Here is a 15,544-nt window from a genome sequence, read left to right as displayed (position 1 = left end):
TGAGCTAGCCAGGAAAACCAGTGACTTGGCAGAGTTTAAGTCATTAATATGCATGACTAAATGCATGACGCGTAGGGCGTAATCATCTTCTTTTTTGAAGTAACGTCTGTATTATATAAGATAAGATAAGATTGAATACTTTTGAGTAGTCATATTCGACCTAGGCATATTTGGCATCAATGAAAACGTCGTTTCTTACACTTTCCTAAAATAACCGTATCTCCGAAGTAATATAAATAGCGTTTCGGCTTTGAACGGAATCCCGTGGTCACCGAGAGTGTAAAATATATTTATTTATAGTATCTAATTATTTCCGACAAAATGATTGGTCGGCATTGGGCTTCCGCCCTTATCGACATTAGTTTGAACATAAACAAAACATGGTTGTTTACGTTTCCTTGATGATAAAGTTTTAGATGCTCTACCTGTTGACTTATTATGCAACTTCTAAATCTAGATCTAGCCTGGAAACTAAAAAAATAGACTTTAGTCTAGATTTGTCATTCTAGATCTAGACATTATAAGACTATTAGCCGGCAGGCTAGGCTGAGATGAGGCCCTATCGACATCGCTGTCATATGCTGTGCTATTCCCATCAACTAGATCTAAAGAAAAACATCCTTACCACACGGTAAGTATAAAAAGTAGGTCTAAATCCTATCAAAGATTGCAATACACATGTGATCTAAATCTAGCTAGCTTATCAACAGTTTCACTACTACAAGATCTGATCTAGACTTAGTCGACTTAGATCTAATTTTCTTCTCTACAAGTTCTAGTCTATATTCTAAATCCTAGATCTCTTATGATGTCTTATCATCTAGTTACCACTTTGACATTCTCTTTGGAAACAAGACTCAACAACTCAGGTAAAATAATTTTTATTATTGAAATAGATCTAGATATAACTTTCACTTTAAATGTTATCACTATTGTAGAAAAAAAAAATAGATCTAATTTTTTTTTACGGTACATAAGTCTGACTAGAAATAGATAGGAGATTGGAGAGTACGCTAGCTCAAGTTAAATCTCATAGGTCAGTGATAGCCAACATTTTTTTTTTGGGTCTTGGGACATTTGCATTTCAAACACAAGTAGCAAGGGCATCGACGCAGAGGAATCATTAATTTCAAAGGGACCGATTCTCTGTATCTGCAATGATGCAATCTGGGCCAACGCAACGAGGGTCCATATAGAACTACAGCACGGTCAGGATATGTCCCCTCTGGTATTCGTTTTGGGAATCACTGTCATATGTGTATCTGTAATTGAAAGATCGCATCTTGAATTTGAACAAGTGGGCCAGTTCTGTTCCCAATTCTACATTTTTATGTGTGTGCTTCTTGATGCTCACATAAGGATGGCTGCCTGGTCATGCGGTTTGCGCGCTGGACTGTCGTTCGGATTTATCGACGGTCGAGGGTTCAAACCCTGCCCGCTCCCATCCCCCGTCGTCCTGCGGGAGGTTTGGACTAGGAAGTAAACGATCTTCAGCTCTGAAGGAGCATCCGAAACATTTTACAAACAAACAACATAAAACGTGTGTGTGTGAATATATGTGTGTTTTATATGCGTGTGGGGTATGCCACTAAACATTCTGTACGGGGTTCTAATAGAAGGCAGGAGAGCCGCACAGGGCCGGTCTTAGGCCACTGCAACCTATGCGGCCGCAGTGGGCCCCGCACTTTCATAGGCCCCGCGCGATGCGAATTCTAGGTGTAAATTATTAAATTAAACCATTTTAACTTATTATTAAAGGGTTCCTGGAAGTCTGAAATTATACAATATAAGAAAAAGTCATGAGATTATAAAAATCTTCTGAAAACTGATGCAAATATTAAAACAGACAAAATTGTCATTTCGATGTGTCATTCAATATGGAAAACGCCAATCCTACTCGCGATAAAAAAAAAAGGCATTGTCAGCTTTGATTTTAAAAAAATGTAATAATAAGCCGAATTTCAACCAAACAAGAACTTCAAATACCTAATTTACTTTAATAGTCATTGGCATACAAATATAAATCTAAATCTATCTCGACCTCTTAAATAAAAAAAAAACAACAAAAGCGATATTTTGCTAGTCGATAGTTAATCTAAAAGGCAGATCTGAATGTTTATCGGCTTTATGTTGGAAAACTAATATCTACTGTAGGTGGCTTGTAAAGTTAATTTTTATAGTGATTTTGTACTTAGTAAAGTATAAATAAAATGCAAAGATTAATTTATTTTATAAGATAAACTCTTAATTTTCACTTATTATCCTTATCACAACCCAAATTAGGCCCCGCGCTATCCGTTTCGCATAGGGCCCCGCAGCCTGTAGGACCGGTCCTGGAGCCGCAGGTCGCCCACTTAAGGCATACTGATGTATGCAGACGCGACATGAAGCTCTTCCAAAATCGACACTAAAAGCTGAGAAAATGAATCACTGGATAGATCCACATGGACAGCAAGCAAAAAGGAAGGGTCCTGTATCGCAAACGGCGTACACACCAGAAGTAGAAAGAAGGGTGAAAATGCAACGGGGACCTGTGACTTTTAATTTCAGGCTGCGAATGTAGGACTCTCTATTATATTCATTGTCGCCTACTTGGAACTATACATTAAGTTTGTGCTACAAAGCAAGGCATTGGCATTGTATAGGACTATAGGATAGGTATAGGATGGGATTCAAAAGTCACTTATTATTAATTAAATTCATTCAACCAACCTCAGGACTTGAAACCTCTACTATTACCCCTAGGAAGGTCTCGACATATATGGTAATACGAAAGCTTATTTTATTAACATTCTTGACTAGATGTACAATTGGGTAGCGAAGGATGTAAATTGTCTTCTACAAAGTTTTTAAGGTACATCTGTAATTTTAATTTATAAGATATCAAAGAACCCTAACCCAATTTCAAAAGCATTTAAAGCAAGAAGTCAAAATGATTAGAAATTAATAAACACACTATTAGAAATAAAGCAAGTCGGTATTTTTTTTAAAAAGGATATTGTTTACCTTGCCTTACCTCCCTTTGACTTCCAGTGGAGCAAAGGCCCGAAACACAGTACTTCGCCATCGGACAGTGTTCTGGGCAATTCACTCAGTTGGGTCTATGTCCATCCTGCCGTTATTTTTCTTCGTCCACTGATCTCCTCCACACTTGCTTTGGTCTCATAGAATTTCTATTTCCTTTGCATTCCACTCCAGTGCTTGTCTTGTCCTGTCTGTCTGGTCCTGTCTGTCTTGTCCTGTCTGTCTGGTCCTGTCTGTTTTGTCCTGTCTGTCTTGTCCTGTCTGTCTTGTCCTGTCTGTTTTGTCCTGTCTGTCTGGTCCTGTCTGTCTTGTCCTGCCTGTCTTGTCCTGTCTGTCTTGTCATGCCTGTCTTGTCCTGTCTGTCTTGTCCTGTCTGTCTTGTCATGCCTGTCTTGTCCTGTCTGTCTTGTCCTGTCTGTCTTGTCCTGTCTGTCTTGTCCTGTCTGTCTTGTCCTGTCTGTCTTGTCCTGTCTGTCTTGTCCTGTCTGTCTTGTCCTCTCTTTCTTGTCCTGTCTGTCTTGTCCTGTCTATCTTGTCCTGCCTGTCTTGTCCTGTCTGTTTTGTCCTGTCTGTTTTGTCCTGTCTGTCTTGTCCTGTCTGTATTGTCCTGCCCGTCTTGTCCTGCCCGTCTTATCCTGTCTGTCTTGTCCTGTCTGTTTTGTCCTGTTTGTCTTGTCCTGTTTGTCTTGTCCTGTCTGTCTGTTCCTGTCTCTCTTGTCCTGTCTGTCTTGTCCTGTCTGTCTTGTCTAGCATTAAATAGGACACCCCTAGTGTTAAAATGTAAGCACTTATACTGAAGCTGGTGGGACAAGAATAAATTAAGGTATAAAGTACACCTTGCTATCTATAGGCCTGACCTATGACCGACGACTAACGAGGGTGTCACGTGACTAGCACAACGACCAACCGCCTTTTATTCTCCTCAACTAATGTCGGGGGCGTCCTGAAAATCCCGAAGTTCCAAAACCCCAATCTTTAACGAGATTCGAACCCGAGACCTACTCCTTTCCCAGGTCAAGCGCTTTACCACTTAGCCACCACACCCCCCGGGATAGGAGGCTAAGAACCCCATAAAGTTTCCATCGGTGGCTTACAAATTATGGAATCCAATTGAAAAGATTACCCAGCATTCAAAATGACACCAATACTTTTAGTACATTTACCAACTACGTCTATTTGTAATTTTCGTAAGAGTTGAGACTAAGTCACCTGAAACTCTCTACTAATGGACGCTTCCCTACACCTGTCTCAACAATCTGTCTGTGAGACATCCAAGCAGATGTAAATTCGTTAAGTCTCTGTTAAGACACTCGGGCAAGAGGAGGCCGAAGACCGACCACAGCGGGGAAACCTCCTTGTGTGTATTCATTATTCGATGGTCTTTAGGGAAAACGGTGACTGATTTATTGATATATTGTTAGGGCTCTCTTCCATCCCCGCAATCGCAATGAAATCGGTTCCATTTTGTACCCCAACGGTGTTCAACTCTTTCTATAGATCTGTTTTAAGAAGCCATATCATTAGAGAACTCACTCTTAATACACAATAAAAATATATATACACACTACACTTAAGTCTACATCAAAAGAAAACATAGGGCAAAGAATATAAATGGAAGGGAACTAGGTATGACAGAATATGTTATATGATTTCTATGTACATCTTAAGAGTAAACACATCACACACAAGTAACAGGTAAACTTATTTTGTTTACCTGTAACAAGGCCTTAACTGATGAATAGCATAGACTATGACAACAATGTGACATGAACATGGAGATAGAATTTTATTTTTAAATTCTTTGTTTTATATTGTTTAAGACAGGGTTCGTAAATTACATAATAAGATAGATAGATAGATAGATGATAAATAGATAGATAGATAGATAGATAAGTAGATAGATAGATAGATAGATAAATAGATAGATAGATAGATAGATAAGTAGATAGATAGATAGATAGATAAATAGATAGATAGATAGATGATAAATAGATAGATAGATAGATAGAGAGATAGATAGATAGATAGATAGATAGATAGATAGATAGATAGATAGATAGATAGATAGATAGATAGATAGATAGATAGATAGATAGATAGAGATAGATAGATAGATAGATAGATAGATAGATAGATAGATAGATAGATAGATAGATAGATAGATAGATAGATAGATAGATAGAGATAGATAGATAGATAGATAGATAGATAGATAGATAGAGATAGATAGATAGATAGATAGATAGATCATAGATAGATATATAGATATAGATAGATAGATAGATAGATAGATAGATAGATAGATAGATAGATAGATAGATAGATAGATAGATAGACCTTGCTATCTATGGAGCAGATGATGTTAAGGCCATCTGTTACTATGGACAGTGGTTAACGAGCAGGGTGTTATGTGGCCAGCACAACGACCAACCGCTCTTACTTTCCCCACTTAAAGCCAGGTACCCATTAGAGTTGGTTGGACTCAAGGGCGCCCTAAAAATCCCGAAATTCATAATTCCAGTCTTCACCGAAATACGAAACCCAGGACCCCAGGTTCGGAAGCCCCAAGCGCTTAGCCACTCAGCCGCCGCCCACTTTAACAATATAATTCTTGGGGGCGAATCAGAAATAAAATGTAACAGTTAAATTTGTTTTAATCATTTGTAAGATACCATTCGCACCCCATTCCACCCCACCCGATTCCTATTTAGTCACGCTGTACTATGTTATATGAGAGTATAGTGAATGATGTTCATGGGTCCATACATTGTCCAGTTGGTCTAGACAGATAAGTGGGGAATGATAGCCTTAAGCCTGAGATATTGAATGATTCAAGTGGATTCGATGATTGATTCGTATTCTTTTACAACAGCGTGGTGCCCAGACAGTCAATGAATTGATCAAAGTGTACAGCGATGCCCAATCTAAAGGGGTGTGGGGGGAGGGGCAATACGCTTCTGACCAGCTCGTCACATGTAGCATGACCTCAAATAGAATGGTCCAGTCCAATGACCATTCGCCTCTTAGGCTTTAGATTGCAGGACTTTTTAGGGACCGGATAGTATCGCGTTAAGGCAAAACTTTGAGCCAGTCGGCAGTATATGAACAAAACATAAAATAATAACGATGTCTTCGATTCTAGAGATTAAGGATGAGTGCAGTGTTTCACATCATTACGCAAACCCAGTTGCGAACTGCATATTGTTCCGTACATAAAAAACATAAAGCTTATCTAAGGAGATTAGCCCCCTTTTCAATACCAAACAAAATAATTAATTACCACTTATTAAATACTTAATTTGTTATTTTTTTTTTATTAATTGTTTTTTTTTTTTGCTTGGTACAGTGAATAATCGTGTACAGTTTCAACTTGATCCGAGAATGGGAAGAGGGAGAAAGAACGTGTACGAAAATTGTACGGACAGACAGACAGACAGAGTTGATATAAATGTGGTAATAAAACTCCCTGTAAATATGGGGTGTACGAAAATTGTACGGACAGACAGACAGACAGACAGACAGAGTTGATATACACGTGGTAATAAAACTCTCTGTAAATATGGGGTGTACGAAAATTGTACGGACAGACAGACAGACAGACAGAGTTGATATAAACGTGGTAATAAAGCTCTCTGTAAATTTAGCTTTTAATAAACATATCGATCCATGGCCACATTACACAACACCAGTTATAGCTCTGGGCCTCAGGGAAATATTTAGTACCGAAATGTAATATCTGGATTTATAAAGGGACCAATTAGGGCTCTATATTTCAAACAGTTTAGGGCCTTTTAAAAGTCTTATTACAACGCTTTATATATTAACACTTTGTGGCTTTTGTAACTTCCGGCTTACTTGCGTCGCTCATAATATAGATAGACTACTTGACCATTTTTACATCAAATATATACCACATATATTCTAGACCTATTAGGCCAGTACAAACAAACACTAGCAACTTCTTGTAACATTAAAACATTAAGTTTACATTCATATTTACATTTCATATTTTCTTTTTTCCTTTATTCTCTCTATTTTTTGTTTCGTTCTTTCTCTGTAGTTTTTTTTATTTTCTCGTCTGATCATAGATATACATATATATTTTTACCAAGATGCAGCGAATTAGCTGCAAACTGATTGGACGCCAGGCATATCACGTGATCTCGCTTTGACACAGGGATGAAGCGTAATGAGATTTGTCTAATAAGCAATCATTCATCTTAACTAATGATATCAACTTTTTTTTTTACCGCACTCGAAGCAAAAGGCTTAAGAAAAATGTGAATCCAAATCTATTTAAGTAACACCGAGCCTACACAACATTTGAGTAAAAAAAAATGTAAACCCAAAAATTCCGAGAGGCCTTTTAATTTTTTCTTATATACATATATATGTATATATAGTTCCCCTTTCAGACCTTGTGATATTTTGGCTAGATGATATAAAAGGTTATTTGTTTCTGTGGCCCACGGTTAACGAGGGTGTCAAGGATTCAGCACAATGTCCAGCCGCCTTTACCTTTCCCCAACTATTGTCAGGTATCCATTAGAACTGGGTGGACTCAGAGGCGCCCAAAGATCCCGAAATTAAAAATCACAGTTTTCTCCAAGATTCGAACCCTGCACCTCGGTTCGGTTTTTGATGTTCATTAGACATGATCTATGTCAGTGGTGGGGCCACACTTTTTTTTTTTAGAAGCGACGCTAAAATTTTAAAATGAAGAAATGCGGAGCTACGCCAAAGTCTAGGCCTGTATCGTCGAATTGTCTACTCACGATTCATAGTATTATAATTGGTTAACATTAATGAGAATATAATGAGATAATCAAACTTATTGATCCTCTTTTAAAAAAACGAAGATTACTACACCAGAGCCGGACTTAGATAATTGGAGACCCTAGGGCAGCTGCCTAGTTTGCATTTGCATAAGTCCAGCCCTGATTACACCTCAACCAATCGTGGACAAGAAATATTCAAGTCATGCAGGGCCGGTCCTAACAATTGCGGGCCCTATGCGAAACTGTTTGCGCGGGGCCTAGTCTGGGTCGGAATAAGGCTAACAAGTGAAAATTAAGATTTTGTATTAGAAACAAAATTCGACTTTGCATTTGATTCATTCTTTACTGTGTATAAAATTGCGAACCTTGCAACCTAAGGCATAGTTATATGCCAGTAACTATAACAGTAAATAAGGTGTTGGAACTTTCGGCGTAAATAGAAGTCAACCAATTATTACATTTTATTACATGAAAGCTGACATTGCCTTCTTCTTATTGCAAGTAGGGTTGGCGTTTCGTAATAAATGACACTCATAAATGACAACTTGTCTATTTTTAAGGAGATCTTTATGAGTTTTTAGGAGATTTTAATAAATGCAGGACATTTCCAGGAATTTTTCGTATATAATTTGCAATTTAATAGTTACATATAGAATAATCGCGGGGCCTATGAAAGCGCGGGGCCCACTGCGACCGCATAGGTTGCAGTGGCCTAAGACCGGCCCTGAAGTCACGGTGATCTTTGATTGATAAAAGTAATATCGCAACAGAATGAAAACAAATTTGTTTGAGCAAATGTTACAACGTATACACCGGATTTATCTTTCTTAATTTCACTTACATTTTGTATTGTTTTATAAGCGGTGTATTTGAATGAAAATACCCATTAAATAATTTATTTTAAAGACAAAACTCTTCACTCTCAGAAGATAAAAAGCAATCATTGCACTAGAAATTTTTAAAATAAAAAAATATCTATTTAGATTTTGCGACCCAATCGTGACAGACGGACGTACGAACTGACATACAACTTTAAACTAATAACTGCTTTTTACTTTTCTTTCGGTGGCCTCTAAAAATGTATAAGATAAGAAAAATGTGCTCTAAAAGTACAGACGTGTTAGTTGTACTCTTATTTTGTAGACATAGACCTCTCAAAAATTGTTTGAGTTTGTCTGGAGACCCAGGAGATAATATTAGTCTCATAGAATTGACTTCTGTGTCTGACCAAACAAGAGACAAGGTCTTTGTGCCGAACTGGACAAAACTGTGAATACATCGTCTTATCTTTTTAACATAAATATCTTGACCCTCTTATAGATTCTTTTACATATCTTCTTTTCCAACTCACTTTCTTTCATTCTTTTGATCCTCCGACACCATATTACACCATTTCAGACTTTGTGTAATCCTCTGACACCATATTACATCATTTCAGACTTTGTGTAATCCTCTGACACCATATTACACCATTTCAGACTTTGTGTAATCCTCTGAAACCATATTACATCATTTTAGACTTTGTGTAATTCTCTGACACCATATTACATCATTTTAGACTTTGTGTAATCCTCTCACACCATATTACATCATTTTAGACTTTGTGTAATCCTATGACACCATATGACATCATTTTAGACTTTGTGTAATCCTATGACACCATATTACACCATTTCAGACTTTGTGTAATCCTCTGACACCATATTACACCATTTCAGACTTTGTGTAATCCTCTGACACCATATTACATCATTTCAGACTTTGTGTAATCCTCTGACACCATATGACATCATTTTAGACTTTGTGAAATCCTATGACACCATATGACATCATTTTAGACTTTGTGTAATCCTATGACACCATATGACATCATTTTAGACTTTGTGTAATCCTATGACACCATATGACATAATTTTAGACTTTGTGTAATCCTATGACACCATATGACATCATTTTAGACTTTGTGTAATCCTATGACACCATATTACATCATTTTAGACTTTGTGTAGTCCTCTGACACCATATTACATCATTTCAGACTTTGTGTAATCCTCTGACACCATATGACATCATTTTAGACTTTGTGTAATCCTATGACACCATATTACATCATTTTAGACTTTGTGTAGTCCTCTGACACCATATTACATCATTTTAGACTTTGTGTAGTCCTCTGACACCATATTACATCATTTTAGACTTTGTGTAATCCTATGACACCATATGACATCATTTTAGACTTTGTGTAATCCTATGACACCATATGACATCATTTTAGACTTTGTGTAATCCTATGACACCATATTACATCATTTTAGACTTTGTGTAATTCTCTGACACCATATTACATCATTTTAGACTTTGTGTAATCCTCTCACACCATATTACATCATTTTAGACTTTGTGTAATTCTCTGACACCATATTACATCATTTTAGACTTTGTGTAATTCTCTGACACCATATTACATCATTTTAGACTTTGTGTAATCCTCTCACACCATATGACATCATTTTAGACTTTGTGTAATCCTATGACACCATATTACATCATTTTAGACTTTGTGTAATTCTCTGAAACCATATTACACCATTTTAGACTTTGTGTAATCCTCTGACACCATATTACATCATTTTAGACTTTGTGTAATTCTCTGACACCATATTACATTATTTTAGACTTTGTGTAATCCTCTGACACCGTATTACACCATTTTAGACATTTTAATCCTCTGACACCGTATTACACCGTTTTAGACTTTTTAATCCTCTGACACCATATTACACCATTTCAGACTTTGTGTAATCCTCTGACACCATATTACATCATTTCAGACTTTGTGTAATCCTCTGACACCGTATTACACCATTTTAGACTTTGTGTAATCCTCTGACACCATATTACATCATTTTAGACTTTTTAATCCTCTGACACCATATTACACCATTTTAGACTTTGTGTAATCCTCTCACACCATATGACATCATTTTAGACTTTGTGTAATTCTCTGACATAAATTTTACATCAATTTAGACTTTGTGTAATCCTATGACAGCATGTTACATCATTTTAGACTTTGTGTAATTCTCTGACACCATATTACATCATTTTAGACTTTGTGTAATTCTCTGACACCATATTACATCATTTTAGACTTTGTGTAATCCTCTCACACCATATGACATCATTTTAGACTTTGTGTAATCCTCTGACACCATATTACATCTTTTTAGACTTTGTGTAATTCTCTGACACCATATTACATCATTTTAGACTTTGTGTAATCCTCTCACACCATATGACATCATTTTAGACTTTTTAATTCTCTGACACCGTATTACATCATTTTAGACTTTGTGTAATCCTCTGACACCATATTACACCATTTTAGACTTTGTGTAATTCTCTGACACCATATTACATCATTTTAGACTTTGTGTAATCCTCTGACACCATATTACATCATTTTAGACTTTGTGTAATCCTCTCACACCATATTACATCATTTTAGACTTTGTGTAATCCTATGACACCATATTACATCATTTTAGACTTTTTGTAATCCTCTCACACCATATTACATCATTTTAGACTTTGTGTAATCCTATGACACCATATTACATCATTTTAGACTTTGTGTAATTCTCTGACACCATATTACATCATTTTAGACTTTGTGTAATTCTCTGACACCATATTACATCATTTTAGACTTTGTGTAATCCTCTCACACCATATGACATCATTTTAGACTTTGTGTAATCCTCTGACACCATATTACATCATTTTAGACTTTGTGTAATTCTCTGACACCATATTACATCATTTTAGACTTTGTGTAATCCTCTCACACCATATGACATCATTTTAGACTTTTTAATCCTCTGACACCGTATTACATCATTTTAGACTTTGTGTAATCCTCTGACACCATATTACACCATTTTAGACTTTGTGTAATTCTCTGACACCATATTACATCATTTTAGACTTTGTGTAATCCTCTGACACCATATTACATCATTTTAGACTTTGTGTAATCCTCTCACACCATATGACATCATTTTAGACTTTGTGTAATCCTATGACACCATATTACATCATTTTAGACTTTGTGTAATCCTCTCACACCATATTACATCATTTTAGACTTTTTAATCCTCTGACACCATATTACATCATTTTAGACATTTTAATCCTCTGACACCATATTACATCATTTTAGACATTTTAATCCTCTGACACCATATTACATTATTTTAGACTTTTTAATCCTCTGACACCATATTACATCATTTTAGACTTTTTAATCCTCTGACACCATATTACATCATTTTAGACATTTTAATCCTCTGACACCATATTACATCATTTTAGACTTTGTGTAATCCTCTCACACCATATTACATCATTTTAGACATTTTAATCCTCTGACACCATATTACATCATTTTAGACATTTTAATCCTCTGACACCATATTACATCATTTTAGACTTTGTGTAATCCTCTTTTTTTAGTCTTACTCTCTCTTACTCTCTTGTCTACCATCCTTTCTGTCCCTCTCTTAAGTATCTTACATTTTTTGAAACTCTCTGTATATCCTTAACACCCTCTCTTACATTCACTTACATTCTTAATCCTCTTACATCTTTACGTTCTCTTACTTTTTTTTTAGCGAAACGAATATACTCCTCAGATATATCAATTTCCACTTTTACAAAGCTTCTATCAACTCTGTCTGTCTGGTAAAAAGTTTGAACACGTTATTTCTCCCACACCCATTCTCGTATCAAGTTGAAATTTTGCACAATTATTCGTTGGCATAGACGAGACATGAATTACTAATTAGTCAGTTTATTAATGGTAATTAAATATTTCAATTGTTACCAACAATGCGAAATAATGATTCAGTATTCAAAAGTTTAGCAAAATATGTAGGGTTTGGTCCCCTTTGATGGCTATTCACATTATTTCTGCAACACCCCTTTTCAGATCAAGTTGAAACTTAATACAATTATTTATTGTACCTAATAAAACATGAATCAATGTAAAAAATTAACCGATTAGTTATTGGTAACTAATGCTTTTGTTTGATGAGCATAGTGGAAATAACTCCTACATTATTGAGAGATATAGTTGTAATTGCGGAGTTTTTCCCCTTAGATACGCTTTGTGTTTTTTTAAATACATTTTCCTTGTTTTTGTTTTTTTGTAGACCATAAACTAAACTCCCAAGTTCCTGGACGGATTCATAATTAGGTTTTCATTTCCTAGCAGCTTGTGTCAACAGTTTCTCTTTCACCTCCAGCCTGGGTAAGAAGCAGCTTATACAAACAAGGCCAGTTCAAGACTTTGTGTTGCCCTATGCTTATGGAGTCAAATAAAAGGAAGCTGTACATTATCGAGATTTGTTTTTAGGAAATGGAGTGAAAGGGAGGGGGGGGGCGTTAAGACAGAATTTCATTTCCCTGGAGTACACATTTTTCTCTCAGCCAATCAGAGTAAAGCGAAGTTATATGAATTCTTTAGTCAACATCAGATTAGTCAACACAGCAAGTTGCCAATGTAGTTAATTCAACATAAAAAAAAATAATACTTTTAATAAAAGAGCAAAACTTATCCAAGGGGGGAAGAACTTCACATTTTCTTTATTGATTCGTGTTTTGTTACGAACCAATGAATGATCATGTAAAGTGTAATAGTAGACTAGTAGTGACTAACAAACACTTTCTTGTCTGTTTAAATGCTGGTTTATTCATGTTAGATCGTCCATATATATATATATAGGCCTAAAAGGAATTTAATTATCCCCCCTTATCTATTAATTAGCGCATTCTTTCGACATGTCAGCAATGTGGGTCACTGGGTCACAATAACGAGACGGGCCTGACAAAACCAAAACATTTAGTATCACACAAAGTTTCAACTTGATCCAATAACGGAAAGTGAGAGAGCAATAACGTGTTCGAAATTTGTAACAAAGAAACGAATAGACAGACAGATGGAGTGAGTTTATATATTAGCTTTGTAATAACTTAGCACTATAAGTAGATTAACCTTTAGATGAACCTAACCTGTATAATATATATATATATATATATATATATATAAACAACTAAGACTTCTTGAGCACTTCCACCAAAGAGGCTTGCGCTCCATCAAGGACATACGGTGGCAGGACCGCACTACAGCGATGTCCTTGCCAACGCAGGTAAGGACAGTGTAGAGGGACTTAATATTCTTTTGGTCCGACAGTTGCGCTGGGTAGGGCACGTATCCCGTATGGGGGACGAACGTATGCCAAAGGCAGTCTTTTTTGGTGAGCTTAAAGGTGGTCGACGTAACAGCTGGGGTTCACTCACGAAGGCCGCGTGATATACATTTGAGACCAATAGAAAATCTGCTGCCGAGGACAAACGCAGACGAGGAAAACAAAATCTAAATCGACCACCTGCGGACAATGGTTATGCTTGCCCTGGATGTGGCAAAATATGTAGTTCACAGCTGGGGCTGCGCAGCCACGGGAAATACTGTATTCCTCAATAATCTTCGGACTCGAAGACTAGCCCTTTATATATATATATATATATATATATATATATATATATATATATATATATATATATACATATATATAAAATTACTACCTCATGACAAATTAAATCGGATCAGGCCAAAACGTATCTGATTAGGGAGGATCAAATCGTCAATGAAAAAAAAAAGACCGATATGGGGATCGAACCCACGACATTCGCGTTATTAGCACTACGTTCTATCAACTTTGCTAAGTTTAATTCACGAAAGTGCTGGAACAAGTCCTAAAAAAGCCCACAGAGTCTGACAGCACATGAGGCGCCCTGACCGCGCTTTTCCCGTGGCTGAGGCTACCCAGGCCTGAGAAAGCAATTATAACACAGTTGGCTCATATTTCTCACGGTTATGGCCGAATTTTGACTCACGGTGCCCCCCACTGCGGAAAAGAAGAAACCGTGGCCCATATTCTGTTTGACTTCCCCAGACTTGCTGATCTCCGTCTCAACAGATGTGGGAAACCAAAAATTCTCGACCTGTATTGTAACATATACGCAATACGCAAAACGGCAGGGTTTCTTCTTGAGATTTTGGAAGAGAGGATTAGAGCCTCTCAGGCCTTCACAAAAATGGAGTTTGATGATGCTGACCAACTTCGCTACCAGTTTTCAGGAATTTCCAGACACTGAACAACCTTCTCCAGTCAGCCAAGAACAAAGTGTAAAGGTAATAGTAGAAATGCATAAACAAATGAAGAAAGAAAGAATACTTACTAATTGTCAGAGTCAGCACATTTTTCACAGACGCTTGATCCATGCCAAGACTTCTATGTTGGACAAAAAAATATTCTAATTTCTAGGTGTAAAAAAAAAATATGACACAAATATTGTTTCAGTTAGAATAAATTTTTTTTAGGCCAGTTGGACATCACACGTGGAAGGAACATCATTAAAGCAATTTTCAATCAAAGAGAGTCTCTAGGAGCAATACAATCTAATTTATTCTCTCACAAGTTTGTCTCTTTCAACTTGCAGACACATTCAGTCACGTGCACGGGCAGGCGCCCCCCCCCTCCGCATCCTCCCTCCTTCCCCCCATCAAAGACTGACCCCCCCCCCCCAGCAACACCATTTCCCCCCAGCAACGATTTCTTTAAGTTGTCTTCTTGTTTGTATGTGTACATATGCGTATAGCTTGGTATTTCCATCTG

This window comes from Biomphalaria glabrata, chromosome 12, assembly GCF_947242115.1.
Source record: "Biomphalaria glabrata chromosome 12, xgBioGlab47.1, whole genome shotgun sequence".
Classification (NCBI taxonomy): Eukaryota; Metazoa; Mollusca; class Gastropoda; family Planorbidae; genus Biomphalaria; species Biomphalaria glabrata.
Note: the sequence above shows the minus strand (reverse complement) of the source record.